Source organism: Mustela erminea, chromosome 6, assembly GCF_009829155.1.
Source record: "Mustela erminea isolate mMusErm1 chromosome 6, mMusErm1.Pri, whole genome shotgun sequence".
Classification (NCBI taxonomy): Eukaryota; Metazoa; Chordata; class Mammalia; order Carnivora; family Mustelidae; genus Mustela; species Mustela erminea.
This window is the reverse complement of record NC_045619.1, coordinates 6,455,249-6,471,065: the sequence shown is the minus strand read 5'-3', so window position 1 is coordinate 6,471,065 and position 15,817 is coordinate 6,455,249.

The window sequence follows — 15,817 nt, the reverse complement described above, 5'->3', positions numbered from 1 at the left end:
CGGCAGCCAGCATCCAGCACGACATGGCACAGGCACCTGCCCGTGGCCAGGTGAATAGCCAGAAACAGAACCCAAAAGTCTCAACAGCCAGAAAGTGGTCCTGACCTCACACACTCTGTTTTGCACGAGCTGTCTCACCCAGGGTCCACCCGCGCAGGTGGGAATGGTTCCTGCCCCCTTTCACATATGAGGAGAGGGAGGCCCAGGAAAGGAGGGGTCCCTGGCAAGGCGTGTCAAAGCCAAGACCAAAACCTGACAATGGTCAGGCTACTTATGGCCCCATGGGGTTAAGAAAACTCTCCAGAAATTTCTTTGGAAAATGTTTTAAAATGACATATTTCATCAGGATGTCTGTCACGCCAGCAGTGGGAGCCAACACACCAATTCTCGAAGGCTGTTCCCAGTACACGTCAGACCCACACGCTCAGCCCCAGGCCCTGAGGCTGGCAGCTTCGCCCAGAGCACGGGAGGGGCCTGACTGATGAATCCTTGGCTCCCTGGCCTTGGGGCTGGCACACAGCAGGTGCTCAGGAAACCCACTGTTTGAGGGGAATCCGAACGGATTTGAGGGGATGACTGGTGAGAACATTCCTACAGCTCTCGTGTGGGCACCGTGCTGAAGGAGTAAACCTGCATTAAGTCAGGTCCTCCTCACACAAGCCTAAGGGCCAAGTCTGACAATATCCCCATTGACAGGTGTAGAAACTGAGATTCAGAGCAATAAATCATTAGCCTGCGATCACACAGCCAGTGAGCGACAGAGCCAGGATCTGAACCCACACAGAGCCCTTAGGTAACCCCACACCCTGACTCAGCCAAGGTGAGCAGAGAGGTCCCAGGCAGGGGGGGAGAACTACCATACATCCTTCAAAGGCTGGGATCCTGGGGGGGGGTGCCCCTCCCCCACACCCGTCATGACCACTCTTCCCATCCCGCTATAGCCTGCGTGGGCCAGCAGCGACAAGCTGGCAGGTAAGCACCTTGTCACAGGTTTCTCATCTCCCCAGCCTCTCTCCCCTAGTGGTCTCTGGGCTCCCTTCATCTGTCCTACCTCATACGGACTCCCAGCCTTACAGTCCGCCCCAGCTCCCTTTCGGTAGTAGGTGTGATGTGAAAAAGAAAGGGGAAGTGGAAGACGATGCAATGCTGGCCAAGCTCCCTAAACTCTCGGAGCCTCAGCATTCCCACCTGCAGAACAGGGACATCCCCACCTGCCACGGAACGCTGTCCACGCAGGTGTTTCATCGGTGACCTTGCACCTAAGGGTGGTTTCCAACACTCTGGCCTCGGGTGCCCCACGAGGTGGACTCGCTCGTCCGGGGAGCAAGCCAGGCTCAGGGAAGTGAGGTGCCCCCAAGCACCTGGCAGAGGATTCACTGGAACAAGGGGTGAGCGGTCTGTCCAGCTCCAGGAGAGGCTGCAAATGAACCCCTTGGGTCTTCCCGGGCTACTCAGCTGCACACAGCCAGGTGTGGGCCAGATGTGGTGGTTCCCTAGCCCCATGTGCTCACACTTCTAGGGCACTCCCCTAACAAGCTCATGCAGCATGGTGTTGGGGTCCCTACCGGGCCAGATGGGTACCCTCGGCCCCCCGACTCCAGGCTACGTAAGGTGTGTGGGTTATTCAGCTGACTGCAGAATAGAAAGGAAGCTAGCACCCTTTCTGGAAAAATCGATGGGCAGATGATGCTTTCAAAGTCCCAAGCTGCATGGAAGCCACACAAGAAAGTCAGGGACAAGAGAATCAAAGGCCCTTCGAGGGGGTGGGGCCCTGAGAGGTGAGTGAGCCCAAGTCCCCATCATACAGATGGGGAAACTGAGGCCCAGGGTGGGGCCTTGACCTCAAGGGCCCCGAGTGTGTTGGTGCCTCTGCCATACATGAAGAGGTCCTGCGGCCGGTGGCCCATTCAACGTGGAGGGTGGGCCCTTTGCTGGTCTTCATGCCTCCTACCCCAGCCATCTGATCCTCTCTGGTCTTGCCCACACTACCAAGGGGGCCGGTTTAGCCTCACCCAGGAAACACCAAATCTTAAGATTTTCCCCTTTGGTTTCCGCTTCTGGTGACGTCCTACTCCCCATCCCCACACTCCCCTCACCTGGTAGGCAGAGCTGGAGAGATTGTATTCAATAAGCGACTACATAGTTCTAGAGTCAGAGTCCACCTAACGGAAAGCGCTCATAAATGTTAGCCACTATCACTAGGCACAATTATCACCACATTACAGCTAGGGGAACTGAGGCTCGGAGGGACTGACTGGGCCACAGATATGAAGCGGGAGCTAGAGGCTTCACTCTCGTGGGCTTTTTCTGTAAGCTAACAGTTCCTGAGTACCCCTGGCAGCCAGGCTCTGGGCCAACTGCACAGTCCTCACCATGGCCCTGTGGTTTAGGAACTATGATCACCCCCAAGAAACTGAGGCTCAGAGAGGGCAGGCGATTTGCCTAAAGCCACACAGCTGGTCCACAGCAGAGCCCCGGGTGATCTCAGGCAGCCAGGCCCCCATCTGCACTGCCCTCTCACTCAAGGAGTAAGCACCCTGCCTCTTGTGGGCGGAGCTCTCCCCCAAATCAGACTCCAGGCGTCCATTCTGTTTCCCTAGCAATGACTCACAGTGGAGCCTGACCCCCAGGGGTCCTGAAACTTCAGATGAAATGAAGACCCAGGCTGGCGCTTCAATTCAAAGATGGGGCTGTCTGGGAAGCCCACCACCACAAGACCAGCCTGAGAGGCCTGACTTGGGGGAGGCTAAAACCAACAAGCCTGCTTTCCAGGATCGGGGAGAGAACAGTGTGACATTCTAAGACACAGGCTTGCTGTGATCAAGACGTGTGTGTAAAGCCTGGCCACCCAGATCATCAAGTCAGGGTCCTACCCTCTTCCAGAACCCGCTCCCACGGCCAACGGCCCTCTCTCCCCTAAGCCCTCCCCGAGCTTCAGCTCCATGAGGCGACGGGACCCTCTTACTCAAAGCTGTGCCCTTGCTCTCCTCCTGATGGCAGCCCCTCCCCTGCCATAGCCTAGGCAAATTCCTACTCATTCTTCAAGGCCTTCAAACGCCACCTCCTCCTTGAAGCCCTTCTCAATTGCTCCGTAAGAATTCACAAGAGTACCCCAGGGAGAATATTTCACTGGGCCTCTGGGTTGCTGGGACAGCCAAGCTTCCTCATAACTACAGCTGTCACTAATCGAACACCTGCTGGGGGCAGGCACCGCACCTGCAGTCTCTTCGAGCATGAAGGCAGAGATGCCCGTCCCCAGGGCCCTGCCTTTTAAAACTGGAGCTCTGAGAGCTGCCCAAGGTCACGCAGACAGGAAGTGGCCGGGGAAGACTGCCTCTCCAAACTGTCTCACTCCAGAGCTCCTGGGATGCATCCCATCGGGGGCATCCAGAGAGAGCGGGCCTGCGTGCCAAGGGGGTGCCCGCTCCAAGTGGGCAGGCTCTGTGAACTTGGGCTGGGTGAAGTAAGCCGCCTGGCCAGCCGGCCCCGCCTGGGGCTCTCTGCACCTCGGGCCACACGGTTCTCGAGCCCAGGGCCTGGAACGGACTCAGCATCTCGGCCTTGGGGAGAGCCTCGCCACTCTCCCTTCCTCTTCCATCTGGCAAAGGGAGCTCCATAGGAAGGCCAGGCGGGCAGCTGCGACTCACACAGTCTCTGCAGTGCTTTCTGGCTCCCCTACGGGGGTTGGCTTATGGGCCCAGGACCTGAAGGAAATGCCAGGGCGGATAAACAAGCCCACCGCCTGTTCCAGAAGGGACGTTGTGTAGCCACAGAAGGCTCTGCAGCTCGGGGCAGACTTCCCCCTCGCAGGCTTAGCTTGTTTTGCCCTCACCTGTCAGGCTCCGTGGGGAAAAATTCTCTTTGGGTGGATCTGCCCGAAGGAAATGAGTCGAACACCCTTCCTAGGGGGCTTGGCAGGGTGACTGTTCCTGGTGGCCCACTGTCCTGGGGAATCTGTGGGTCTGGATCTTCTGCCCTGGCCTCCAGGTGATAACCTCCTCTGTGCTCTGCTCTGGGCAGGTGCCAGGAACCCTGGGAGGGTGGCCTAAAAGTCCCTGTACCCCAGGGCCTCTCAGTGACCACAGCGTTGATCAGCGCTGTGAGGGGGCGGATGGAGTAGGCATGGCCCAGGCCCCCAGCCCATCTAAGTGGAGGGAAGCCTCCCCCTTCCTGGAGGAGGTCAACTGAGTCCAGAAGGACTCAACAGGGCAAAAGAGGAGGGAGGGAGGAACCAGCTTCCAGGGAAAGAGAACAAGTACAAGGGCCACAAGCCGGAGGGCTGGTGTGTGACAGGCTGGACCCAGCCAGCCACAACCTTCCCCTGCATCTCCATCTGAGAAGCGCTCTTGCCTCCACTTCGCGGCTCTGAACTCTCCACCCCTGCTGGAGCCTGAGCTGGGGTCTGAGCTGGGGCCTGGCCCTGGTAAGACCCTACCCTGTGCGTTCTCTGGAGACCCGCTCCAGAGGGTCTAACCATCTGGGACTGGCACCGTGCCTGCTTATGCCCTCTGGGAGCCCAGAACCTTGGGCTCTGGTCACTCTCCGGGCCAGGACAGGCTCAAGCTCCAGCTCCCTGCCCTCTTGGGCCCGTCAGAGGAGTCACGGTTCTGGGACACTTGGCCAACACCGGCCTGGCCACAGAAACCCCTGGCCAGCCTGGCTTTTTATCTCCGAAGCCCCATCTGGGCCTCGGTCCCAGGCTCGCAGCCTCCAGTCACCCTTGGGGAGCAGCTGTGGGCAGAATTAGCCTTCCGAGACCTCAGGCCGCCCGGACTAAGAGAATGATGGGACTGTGACCCTGGCTGGGGACAGAGACCTAGCAGGGAGGCAGCCAAGATGGGGCAACGGCTGGGGGTCAGAAGAGCAGCCTGGGCATCCCGCAGAGGGAGGAGGGGGCTGCCGTGCCGGGGAGGAGGGAGGACCAGCTCCTCCCCGCCATGCTGGCCTGTCTGTCTCCAGTACTTCACTGTAAAAATAAATGGAAGAAGCACACGCCAGACAGAAAAAAGGGAAGGGAAAAAAAACACCCCCAACCGCCCCACATGGGCTCCCTCGGCGGGTCTGGGCCAAGGCCTTGGCCTGGGTTACTTGCTGCTGCTTTTCCCGGGAAGCTGCTGGGGCCAAATTTGCATTTACCACAAACAGAGACAACACAATGTCATAATCCTTCTCCTGTCATTCTCCCTCTCTTCCTCCTCCCACCTCAGACACACACACGCTAACACAAAATGACGGCTCCCTCGACAGCCTGAATGAGCAAAGCCCTCGATCTGCCTCTTAATTGCTGGCGTTTCTCTCTGGCCCGCGCTCCGAGCTCTCCGTGCCCATCGTCCAACTTACAGCAGACCACCCACTGCCCCCTCCTTTGTCCCGAATCGCCGCTGACAAATGGCCTACTGGAGGTAGAAGAATATGCCTGGAAATAATGGGGGGGTGGGGGGTGGCGGGGGGAGCCAGCCCCTGCGCCCCGCCGCCTTGGGTACCCTCGCTGGCTGCTGGGGTCCTGGCCGCGGAAGCTGGCTGGACTCCAGGGGACAAGGGGCAAGGGAGGGTGACTCGGCCCCTGGGACTCTGACCCGGGGCCCTGCCCTTCACGCCCCTGCTGCTGCCCCGGGGCCACAGCGCTGCCGGAGCAGCCCCCCTCCCGCCCCTCCTCTCCCGGCCACCCTCCTGGGCACTGCTCTGAACATCCCCCGCCTCCCCTCCCTCTCTCGCTCTTTATGGCAGTTTCAAAGCTGCAGCCGCCACTCGAGCAGCTGCGGCCTTTGATGGGGACAAGGCAGCGAAGGCGGCCCGGGAGGCCCCTGCCCGCCCTGCCCTGGCCCTGCCCGGCCTTGCCCGCCCCCGCCCGCTCCCCCCCCCTCCCCGGGAGCCTCGGGCCGGGCCGCGCGGCACAGCGGAGCGCCCAGCGGGCACGCCTCGCGCACCAGAGCAAACTTTCACGACCGGAGGGAGAGCACCGCGCACGCCCGTTACCTTTGCAGCCCCATCCTTCCCGGCACTTGCCCCAGCCCCTCCGACAGACCTGCTGGGAGCAGAGCACGTCCCAAGCCCCAAGCCGAGGCTGGGGAGGAGGGGGGAGGGAAAAAGGAGAAGGAAGAGGAAAGGGGGGCAGTTTCTCGTCTTTCAGTCTCCTCGCGGCTCCTCCTGCCCAAGCCGGCAAGTGAAGTCACAGGGCTGGGGCGGTGACATCAGCTGAGCCTCTGACATCACGGCCCCTGCCGGATCTCACCTCTGCAGGGTGGAGATGGAAGAGCAGCGGGGAGGAGGGGATGGATGGAGGAGGGAGGGGAGCACGGATCCTTCCTTCACCCTCAACTGCGGAGAGCCCGTGCCAGCATGGGGGGGGGAGGGGAGGGGGGTGGCTCGTCTCTGAAGAATATGTTTTATCTCTACAGATAGGGGCGATTATGTGTCTATTTATAATTGGCCCCAGAGTGAATGGCTTAAAAGGGGAGACCGCCCACCAGAGGCGCGAATCACAGCTCTCTGCTTTTCTTGGAGCCACAGGGTCAAGGCCAGCGTGACGGCTCACAGGTCAGGGACTCATACCCAACACTTTGTGCAGTGGGCACGAAGACCTTGGCGAGGCTCAGAGAGGGAAGGGCCTCCCTGAGGCCACACAGCAGGAAAATGAGCTGATATTGGACAGGCAGAGGCACAGAGAGGTGGGAAAGGGCTGGTCGGGACCAGGAAAGGAGCCCAGACAGAGCCTGAAGGGCCAGAGCCAGAGCCTGAAGGGCAGCTTTAGGGCTTTTTGAAGCCCTGGCCAGCTGCAGGAATGAGGCTCTGGATCTGAACATTTAGCCCAGGCCATCCCTCCACAAAGGTGGGCTTCCGAAGGGGGAGGCAGGGTGGGGTAGTCCGCGTCACCCCAAGTCCCATCCAGGTTCGCCCCTCGGATATGACATGCTAATTCCAACAGGCTGAGCACCAGGCACCCCGACTCCTCTTTCATCCCGTCGCAGTGTCTGAGAAGTAGATACCAAAACCCCAGGACAAGGTGGAGAAACTGAGGCCCAAGAGGTGATGGGCCAAAACAGGTGCCCAGACTCCAGATCTTGGCCAGACCCTTGGCCCTGCAATGCCCTTGGCCTGAGCCTCTTACTCTATAGCTGCTTGGGCCAAACCCAGCCTGGCAGGGTCCCCCGGTCCTATGCCCGCTTCCTTGGAGAAAACCATAGTTGCTCCAGCCTCTGCCCTCAGATGAGAGGCTACATAGCCCACTCTGCTCTGCCCCCTTCAGCCTGAGACCCCAGCCCAGCCCAGGGCCCTTCTAGGCCCCAGTGTGCCAAACCCTGAGAGCCCTCTCTTCCTGGCCCCACAGGGGACCTAGGCTGCTGACCACTGACTACCCCAAACTCGGCACACACCATCTGAGCTTCCCAGCCTGATGTTTGGGGATGGCCCGGTAAGCACCAGGCTCTACCTTCTCATTTCATCCTTTCCACGGGCAGGATGTCAGGGTTCCGAGGTTTCAGACCAGGACACAAGGCTGCTCCCACTGTCCGGAAAGTACTTCGATTTCTCTCAGGCTTTCACCAAAGCCCAGAGCTAATGTTCCCAGCTCAGTTCTCAGGACTCCTGCCTTGCTTTGCACTGGTCCTTCCCCCCAACCAAGACCAGACACGGAGCAGAATCCACACAAGACACTAGGAAGCCCTTGGAGGCAAAGGACTCTTCTCACAAAAGATGAACGTGCAGCTCCAAACACCAGCCAGGAAGCCCAGAACGAACACTTTCGTTCTGTCCCCTAAACCAACCACGCTGTCTCGTGCCTCCAGGCCTCTGCCCATGCTGTCACCTCTGCCTGGAACACCTTCTCAGCCCAGCCCCACCCCTTTCCTGGCAACAGGAGGGTCTCAGCTGAGACATCACTTCCTCTGAGAAGCACTTCTGACCCTCAAGTCCAAGTTTGATGCTGCTTTTTTCATTCTCTCCCCCAACACCAATCCTACTCACTGTCCTGGGAGGCCAGCAAGGAGTGGTGGAAATGGGTGGGGATTCTGAGGCAGACTGCGGTCTGACTGCTCAGTGTGGGACCCTGGACAAGTGACTTGACCCTTCTCAATCGGCTTCCGCCTCTGTGACATGCGGGGAGTAACAGCAGTCCAGGCCCCCACCAGACTCCAGCAGAACAGCTCCTGCTCTTTCCCCTGTCTGCCTCCCCAGCTGGGCTGCCAGATCGGCCAAGGACATGGATCTGTCTTGTCGACTGACCCCTGGCACAGTGCCCACACACAGAAACGGGCACTGAGGAACCTAGGCAAGGTTGGTTGAAACGGTGCACTGGAGATTATTAATTCCGTTCGGCAAGCACCTACATCGGGCCATCTAGTTTTTAAATCTTGGCTCCACCACTTCCTTCCTGTGTGATCTTGGGCAAGTTACTTAACTTCTCTGAGCCTTGTATGCCCCACCTGTAAAATGGAGGTAAGAATAAATTCTGCCTTATAAGGTTGTTGTAAGATTACGTGAGAGAAGCGAAGTAAAGTGCTTAGAGCAGGGCAGAAGCTCAGCAGGAGCCAGCCCTGTGAAAGCGGCCATCATTATTTCTTTATCTGACCAGAGCCTGCAAGGTACCACAAAGGACAGAGAAAAGTTAGAGATACGGTGGGACAGTGGGAAGGAAGTGGGCTTTAGAGGAACGGAGACTGGGCTCCAACTTCATCTCACTGAGCCTTAGTTTCACACTCCTGAAGCAGGGAAACACCCCTTCGCTGAGTTTTTGAGTGAGTGACTGCAAACAAAGAGTATAAAAGGGCCTGGCACGGGGTCGGGCACTAAAGAGATAAGCAGTACATGTGGGGAACCCCAAACCACGGTTATACAATAACTTCCATGACCATCCTGACATGGGGGTGGTGTGATCACAAGCCAGGAGCAAAAGATGCAGAGAAAAAGCTTAGAAGGAAGGACAGTTGGGAGGAGACAACAGGAAGGGCTTCCTGGAGGAGGAGGTATGTGAGTAGGGTCAGGAATCCTCCCCAGGAAGGGAAGAGGGAGCAAATGCAGGGACAGAATCCCCCTAGAGCGAAGCACATTGCTGAGGCAGCAAATTGCAAGCATACTTGGGGGAGGGGGCCCTGTCCCCTCTGCCTGGAAGCAGAGGTTTTTGGCAGCAGGAGGGCTGAGCAGGCTCCGTGAGCACCAGACCTCTGTGCTGGGCGTGCTGTTGTCAGGAATAAAGGCCCATCACATGGAGACCACACAAGCTGGGAGGGATGCTGGGATTCTCTGGCCCCACCATTCTACGCACAAGGAAACTGAGGTCCAGAGAGAGACAAAGGGATTTGTCTAAGGTGGCATGGAAGCTCAGTGGCAGAGCCAGGGCCTGTGCTTAGCGTGGCAACCCCTGGGCCAGAATTCTTTTCTTGATAACGGTGATAACAACAATTAATCATCCGTATGTAGTACTTCCCGAGCGCACCCCTGTCTTGGCTTGTTAGGAGGATGAACTAGTTTGAGCCCCACAACTACTCTCTGGCGAGGGACTACCATTACACCCATTTTAAAGATGAGCAAACTGAGGCCCAGAGACTTGAACAGAGTTGTCCCAAGTTATACCACCAATAAAGAACATACCCAGGATAAAACCCCAGGCTCTCTAGCCCCGGAGTCTGGGCTTTTAGCCACTATACCCTCCTGCTTCTCATCATTACGTGCATCCCTCCCACGGTGCACACTTGCACCCAGCCCCCCAACCAAGCACGCAAGCATTCACTCAAGGAGCGCTGATTTGAACTCCTGCTGTTCTAGGCACTGACAAGTTAGCAGTGAGTGCATGGCCGACCCCCTGGAGCTCCACCCCTCCCCTGTCTGTGGCCCCTGTCACCCCATATTGTGCTGAGCTTCTTCAGGGAAAAAACTGTCCTCCTGAAAAGCCCGGCTTGGAATTTAGCTGCTCACTCTACTATTGGGATACCAGTCCCCTTTCAGAGATTGCTATATTGCCTGCTTTCACACAGGGGAGTGATGAATGAATGAACCAGTATCAATTTCAGGGCACACTGGTGAGTTGCATGGAGGTCTGAGACCTCCCTGGGCAAAATACACAGACACAGACACAGACACACACACACACACACATACAAATCCTGCAGATCAGATTTGAAAATGCTCGGTCCATGAAGCTTGAAGCAAGTGAGCCAAAAAGTGCATCGGTTGAGTTCTGCTACCTACAAGAGCGTTCGACAAGCCCAGCCCTCTGGGCAGAGAGGCAGCAGCTCAGTCACATGGGCTGGGCAACCTTTCAGATAGCCTTCTGGTCTCCCAGAAGACCCAGACCTTTCCCCGCTCACACCAGAGCACCTGCTCTGTTCCAGGCCCACAACACTGTTCTACCCCCAAAGGCTGGCATGACTGTGCCATTCCACAGAGGAGGAGACTGAGGCTCAGAGAAAGAAAGACGAGCCCAAGGTCAGCATGGACCCGGCTGGTTCCAAAGCCTGTGATCCCCTTTCGACAGTGCAACTTCAGGGCCACCCTGGGCAGGCTCATTCCTCCTCCAATCCTCCGTTTTCTCCTCCTCAAAGTGGAGAAGGAGCCCCCTTCCAGCCCTGGCACCCCAGTGCTCCCATCTGACAAGGCTGCAAGCCTGGGGCTGAGGACAGGAAGGAAGGCCAGGCAGATGCCTCCCAGCCCAAACCACCTTCATCTCCCCTCCACCAGTAACCTTGGCAATGCTGTAAACAGCCCTAGAACAACAGATCTTAAAATAGGCCTCGACTTCAGGGAGATGAGGTTCTTTTTATGCCCATTCTACAGATGGAGCCACGGATTCTGATCTCGAGGATCAGTGCTCTCTCCCTGCCCCTGCACCTCCAACACACTCTGGGAAGTTCCAAACATCGCCCGCTGTTGCTCAAAGAGCAGAGACAAACCCAGAGGAACCGGATCGCTGCTGAGATCAGGGTATCAGGATTATTAATAATCATATCCCAAATCTGTAGAGCACGGTACCACTTCCTGGCTCACAGCCTGCTCCCTCCTCCATAAAACGGGGTTAATACTCATTACTGCTCCCTGAGATGGCAGGACAGGGATCACGCTTCCCGTTTTACAGATGAGGAAACTGAGGCAGAGAGAGGCGGCGGGAAGTGCAGTGAGGCCACACTTGGAAGCTGGGTCTGAACAGAGGAGGCTGAAGGAAGGAGAAAGGCCTGGGGTGGGCGCCCGGTGGGCTGGGAGCTGAACACACTCTCATCCGCTGGCAGGCTGCCGATGGCCACAAATGAGGGGTGATCTGCCCGCCCGGGGGGGGGGCATCAGGGGCCCGCAGCCTGCCCTGGGCACAGCTGCCGCCCTGGCAGACCCCCAAAGAGCCCCCTGAAGAACCGCGGCACTCACGAGCTTTTTTCCCATTCCAAACATGCCAGAGCCCCGCGGACCCCGGAGGCTGCTACTTAGCGCCAGATTAATCACACCGAATTCTCCATCCAGATATTGCGTGCAGGCCGAACTCCCACCGCTAATCGCCGTAATATTCTCCTCGGCGTGTGCAGGCGGCCGGGGCGATGTTCCAGGAATATTAATTCTCCACAGCCGGCTCACTCCCGCCGCACGCATGCGCCCCCTGCACCGCCGGCTGCTGCTCGGGGATCGGGGGGCCAGGCCGGGGGACCGGGCAGGGGGGCCGCTAACAGGAGGCACAGCGTGGGCCAAAACCCTCCCCGGGGGCCGGGGCCTTCCTGGCCCCAAGCAGCGGCCCCAAGGCCCGGCTAACCTTTCACCATGAGCTCCCGTGGGGCTCGAGGTGCCCACAGTGAGGGTCCCCCGCTCACCCCAACTCTCCTCCCAGTCCTGACCCTGAGCCCCCTGCCCCCAGGACCTGCGGGAGGCTCAGGACCCCCAGGAAGCCATACAGCATGGGCCCTCTGCTGCCTTCTCAGCACAACAGAGCTTTGAGGAAACGGGCAGCTAGGGACCATCGAATCCCAGCCAAAAAAAAAAAGGAAGAAGAAAGAAAGAAAAAGAAAAAGAAAGGAAAGAAAAGACACACAAAAAGGAATGAAAATCTTTCATGTGCTCCAAATATAAAACCGTGGGTGTTGGAGGGGACTCAGGTAAGGGGAAGTTGGGCTCTGCTGTGGGCCTGGCTGGGGCACTGAGGGGGCAGGTCTCGGTGGCCGGCTACTCCTAACCCTATTAGCCCAAGTCAGGGAGCGTGTTTCTACAGCGAGACCATTAGTAAAGGGAACCCAGGCAGCACCAGGGCACGATGGCTTCTGGTTTCTGGAGGGTCGTGGAGGACAGAAAGCACCCCTCTGTTGCAAGCCCAAAGGTTCTGGGTGAAGCACTGGGAATGAGACACTGGCCAATCCTCGGGGAGCCCCCAGGAAGTCTCCAACTCAACGTAGTGGCCAGCATCCCTGAGCACAGGCCCCAGATGCGAAGCTCCTGCTCACTCGGACCCTGAGACCCCCAGAACAGTGCTGGGAAGAGGCACATCTTCAAGGGCTTTGTCAAGCACCCCCTCTTGCTTTGGCTCAGCATAGCCACAGGAGGCAGCTTTAACACACTGTTCACAAATAAGGAAACTGAGGCACAGAAAAGCGAAGTAAAGGGCCCAGCAGCTGAGTCCCCAGGCTGTCAGAATTCGAAGCCAGTACCCTCTCCTCTCCACCGCACAGCCTGACTCCATGCCCCGTCCCTCCCCTCTCTGGGGCTCCATTTCTTCTCCGAAATGACCTTCAAGGTCCTTCTTGCTCCCACATCCTGTCCAGCGAGCAAAAGCATTTATTAAACACCTACTATATGCCAGGCCCAGGGTTCCAGAAGTGCATAAGGTTGCTCAAGGAGCTCACAGTCTTTGCGGGGGGTGGGGGTGGAAATAAACCAACGACCACAGTCCAGTCTGAGCCCCAGGGCAAGGGACCTTCCTCCATGGCCTTGGGAGATAGGGAGGGCTTTCTTGGGAAGTGGGGAGGTGTGGGGATCTTTACACTGGAGTCTGGACTAGGGTGGACAGATGGGGCCAAGGGCAGGTTTTGTGCACGGTGCCGCGGAGACAGCGTCTGTTGGAAGGGTGTGACTGACCGTGGGATGGTGTTCTGGGTGGGTCAGGGCTGAGTGTGGATCCAGGTAGGCTGGGCGGTCTGGGCCAAACCAGGCAAAGGCAGGGCCCTCCAGCCAGGGGACACTGAAGAGGGGGACCTCGTGAACCCAGGTCTCCTGACTTCTGGTCCAGTGGTCTGAGAAGCAGAAACTAAGGACACCCCCAAAAGAGGGTCCAACCTAACAAGTGAGCACAAGGGGGCCACATGAGGGTGTGGGGCTCAACCCAGTTACTTTCTGGCACAGAGAGATGGAGAATCAAGGTTTAAATCACAGAAGTGAGGGATGAAGTCCGAGCCCCTGGCTGGCAACGGCAGCCAACGCCGATCCAGCCTAAGGGACACCGGTCACCCCCTCCCCCAATGCCCCACAGAGCTGAGGTGCATGAGCTGGGAAGCTGCCAGGCCCCTCTCAGACACTACCCTGCACATAAGTCTTGCAGCACTAGAAAACCAAAGGGTCCCTCACCCATTTCTCAGATAAGGAGACTGAGACTTGGAGATAAAAAGCACAGGCAGAAACCAACCCACAGGACTCCTGCATGCTGGGTTCCTGCCCATGATCTCAAGAGGGCGGGCGGGGGCGGGCATTATAAATCCCAGAGGCGGCAGGAGGCAGCACTTTCAGGCGCCTGGGCCTGGGTGTTCAGCGTCCTGCCCCCCAGGCTCCACTCCCGCTCCTGCTGACAGCATGCCTACGGGGACCAGGATGTAGTAAAAAGGAGCCTTCTTACCCTCCCAAATCCCCAAGCACCAGTTCCATGCCTTCAACTCCCTTCACGGGTGAGAAATGCTGACCAGAGCTGGGACTCAGCCGGGAGCCAGCAGATAGTCTGGGAAGCTGAGGGACAAGCCAGGGGCCGATCCTTCCCTTAGGAGGTAATGTCCCAGCATGTCAGCTGACCGAAATGGGCCTTGAGACCCCAACGGAGTGGGCATTAGGTCAGCCTGGGAAAGTTCCAGAAGACTTCCTGGAAGAGAGGGTGTTTGGTAGTGACCTTAAGAGTAAGAAGGCCTGAATGAGCTGTAAAGCACCACGCACCTGAGACACAGGGCCCCATGACTTTCAGGCAGACAGAGCCCTGACTCTCTGCCACCCCCTCCCCACGGCAACCAGTCCCATTCCAGGCCAGTCCTATGCCTGTGGCCAGTCCCAGTGCTGGCCCGGTCCCAGGAAACTCCTCCTAAGTGACTGGTCTGACCACGGTGGCCCAGAGGTGCCTTAAGGCTCCACACTCCACACCCACATTTCCTTCCACTGAGCGCCACCTGCCCGGGAGTGACAGGGCCTGGGCCTCAGCTGCTATTAGAGACCAGGGAGTCAGGCTCCTGGGCTTTTCCTAGACTTGCCTCTGGAGCAAGGTGAGGGGACAGACAGGGCACAAAGCATGGATGACCCAGGGACCCGCTCCCTCACAGGAAGCCTCCTGGTCAAGCCCAAGTCCCTGGAGGGAGCTGACAAGTGTCCTTCCTGGGCACCTCCCCCTGAGAGATTCAGTAGTTTCTGCTGCTGTCTCCCACAGGGTAAAGACCAGGGTCTGGGCCCAGCCTCCCAGCTCCTCGAGGAGACCCTGAGCAGACCACCTCCACGCCCCCAAACCCTCCGTCTGCTCAACTGGAAGCGGGGCTGGCCACACCCTTCTTGCCAGATTATTGCAAAGAGTCTGAGTGCTAAGTTGTCTCATGGTGATGGCCAAACAGAAAAAGTAAATGCTGGCCCCTTCCCTAGGGCTTGGCGTTTGCGGGTGGGGGATGGGGAGGGAGAGCTAGACATTTAAAAAGCCCCAGGGATATAAAAGCAGGTCTTCTCCAGAGCAAGGGAATTCACATACACCTCCTTTACTGCTCAGGGCAGCCTGGAGAGGGAAGGACTCAATTCTAATTTCACAGGTGAGTATCTGGGAGCAGGTGGACGAGGGGTCTTGCCCAAGGTCCCAGAGCTCCAAGTCCTGAGTGTGCCTTGCCTAACTGGTAAGTGAGTGCTTTCAGGCTGTGGGAAGGGGTAGGCAGGGAGGAGGCCCGCGCCCACTAGCCAAACCCAGCCCTGGAGCTCAGCCTGGCCGCAAACCCCAGCTCGGGAAGAAGCAAGCCCCCATCCCTGCCTCCCTGAGGCTGCAGCCATCTTGGGCTCAAGCCGGGAGCCCATCAGCCCTAGGACGGAAGCCAGGAAGGGGCTGAAAAGCGGGAGCATCCCGCAGGATGAGCCTCCTGGTGGGGAATCACCCCCCTGCCAGCGTCCCGCCAGCCTCCTGCAGCGCCGAGGATCCGCTGAGCACCAGGGCTGTGCACGCACCCCGGCAGGCACCTGCCAATCTCAGCCCACGGCCCCCGCCCCAGCCCCCCTCTCCCGGAGGACAGATAATTCTCTCGCTCTCCCAGCCTGACAAAATAACTAATGCTAACTCAATAAAGTCCCCCTTGAAGGTTTTTAATTACCAGACTGTGCCAAAGACTAAAGACTCTGGGAGCAGGAGGGAGGCCAGGGGAGGCTGACGGAGGTCAGCAGGGCTGAGGTAGGGCAGTGGGTAGGCGTGCCCTGAGGACGAGGGCACGGCCAGGCCGCTGCTGTCCAGGGTGCTGGGCCAGGCGGTCACAGGGATTTAGGATTCACATTTGCAACAGCGGCCACTGATGGAGGAGGCCAGGCTAGGCTCCCAGCAGGAACCTGACGGCGGTTCTCTCAGGCAATGTGCTCTCAGATTGTGGCCAATCACAGGCAGAAACCGACACCCCACTGTACAGATGAGGACAATGAGGCTCAG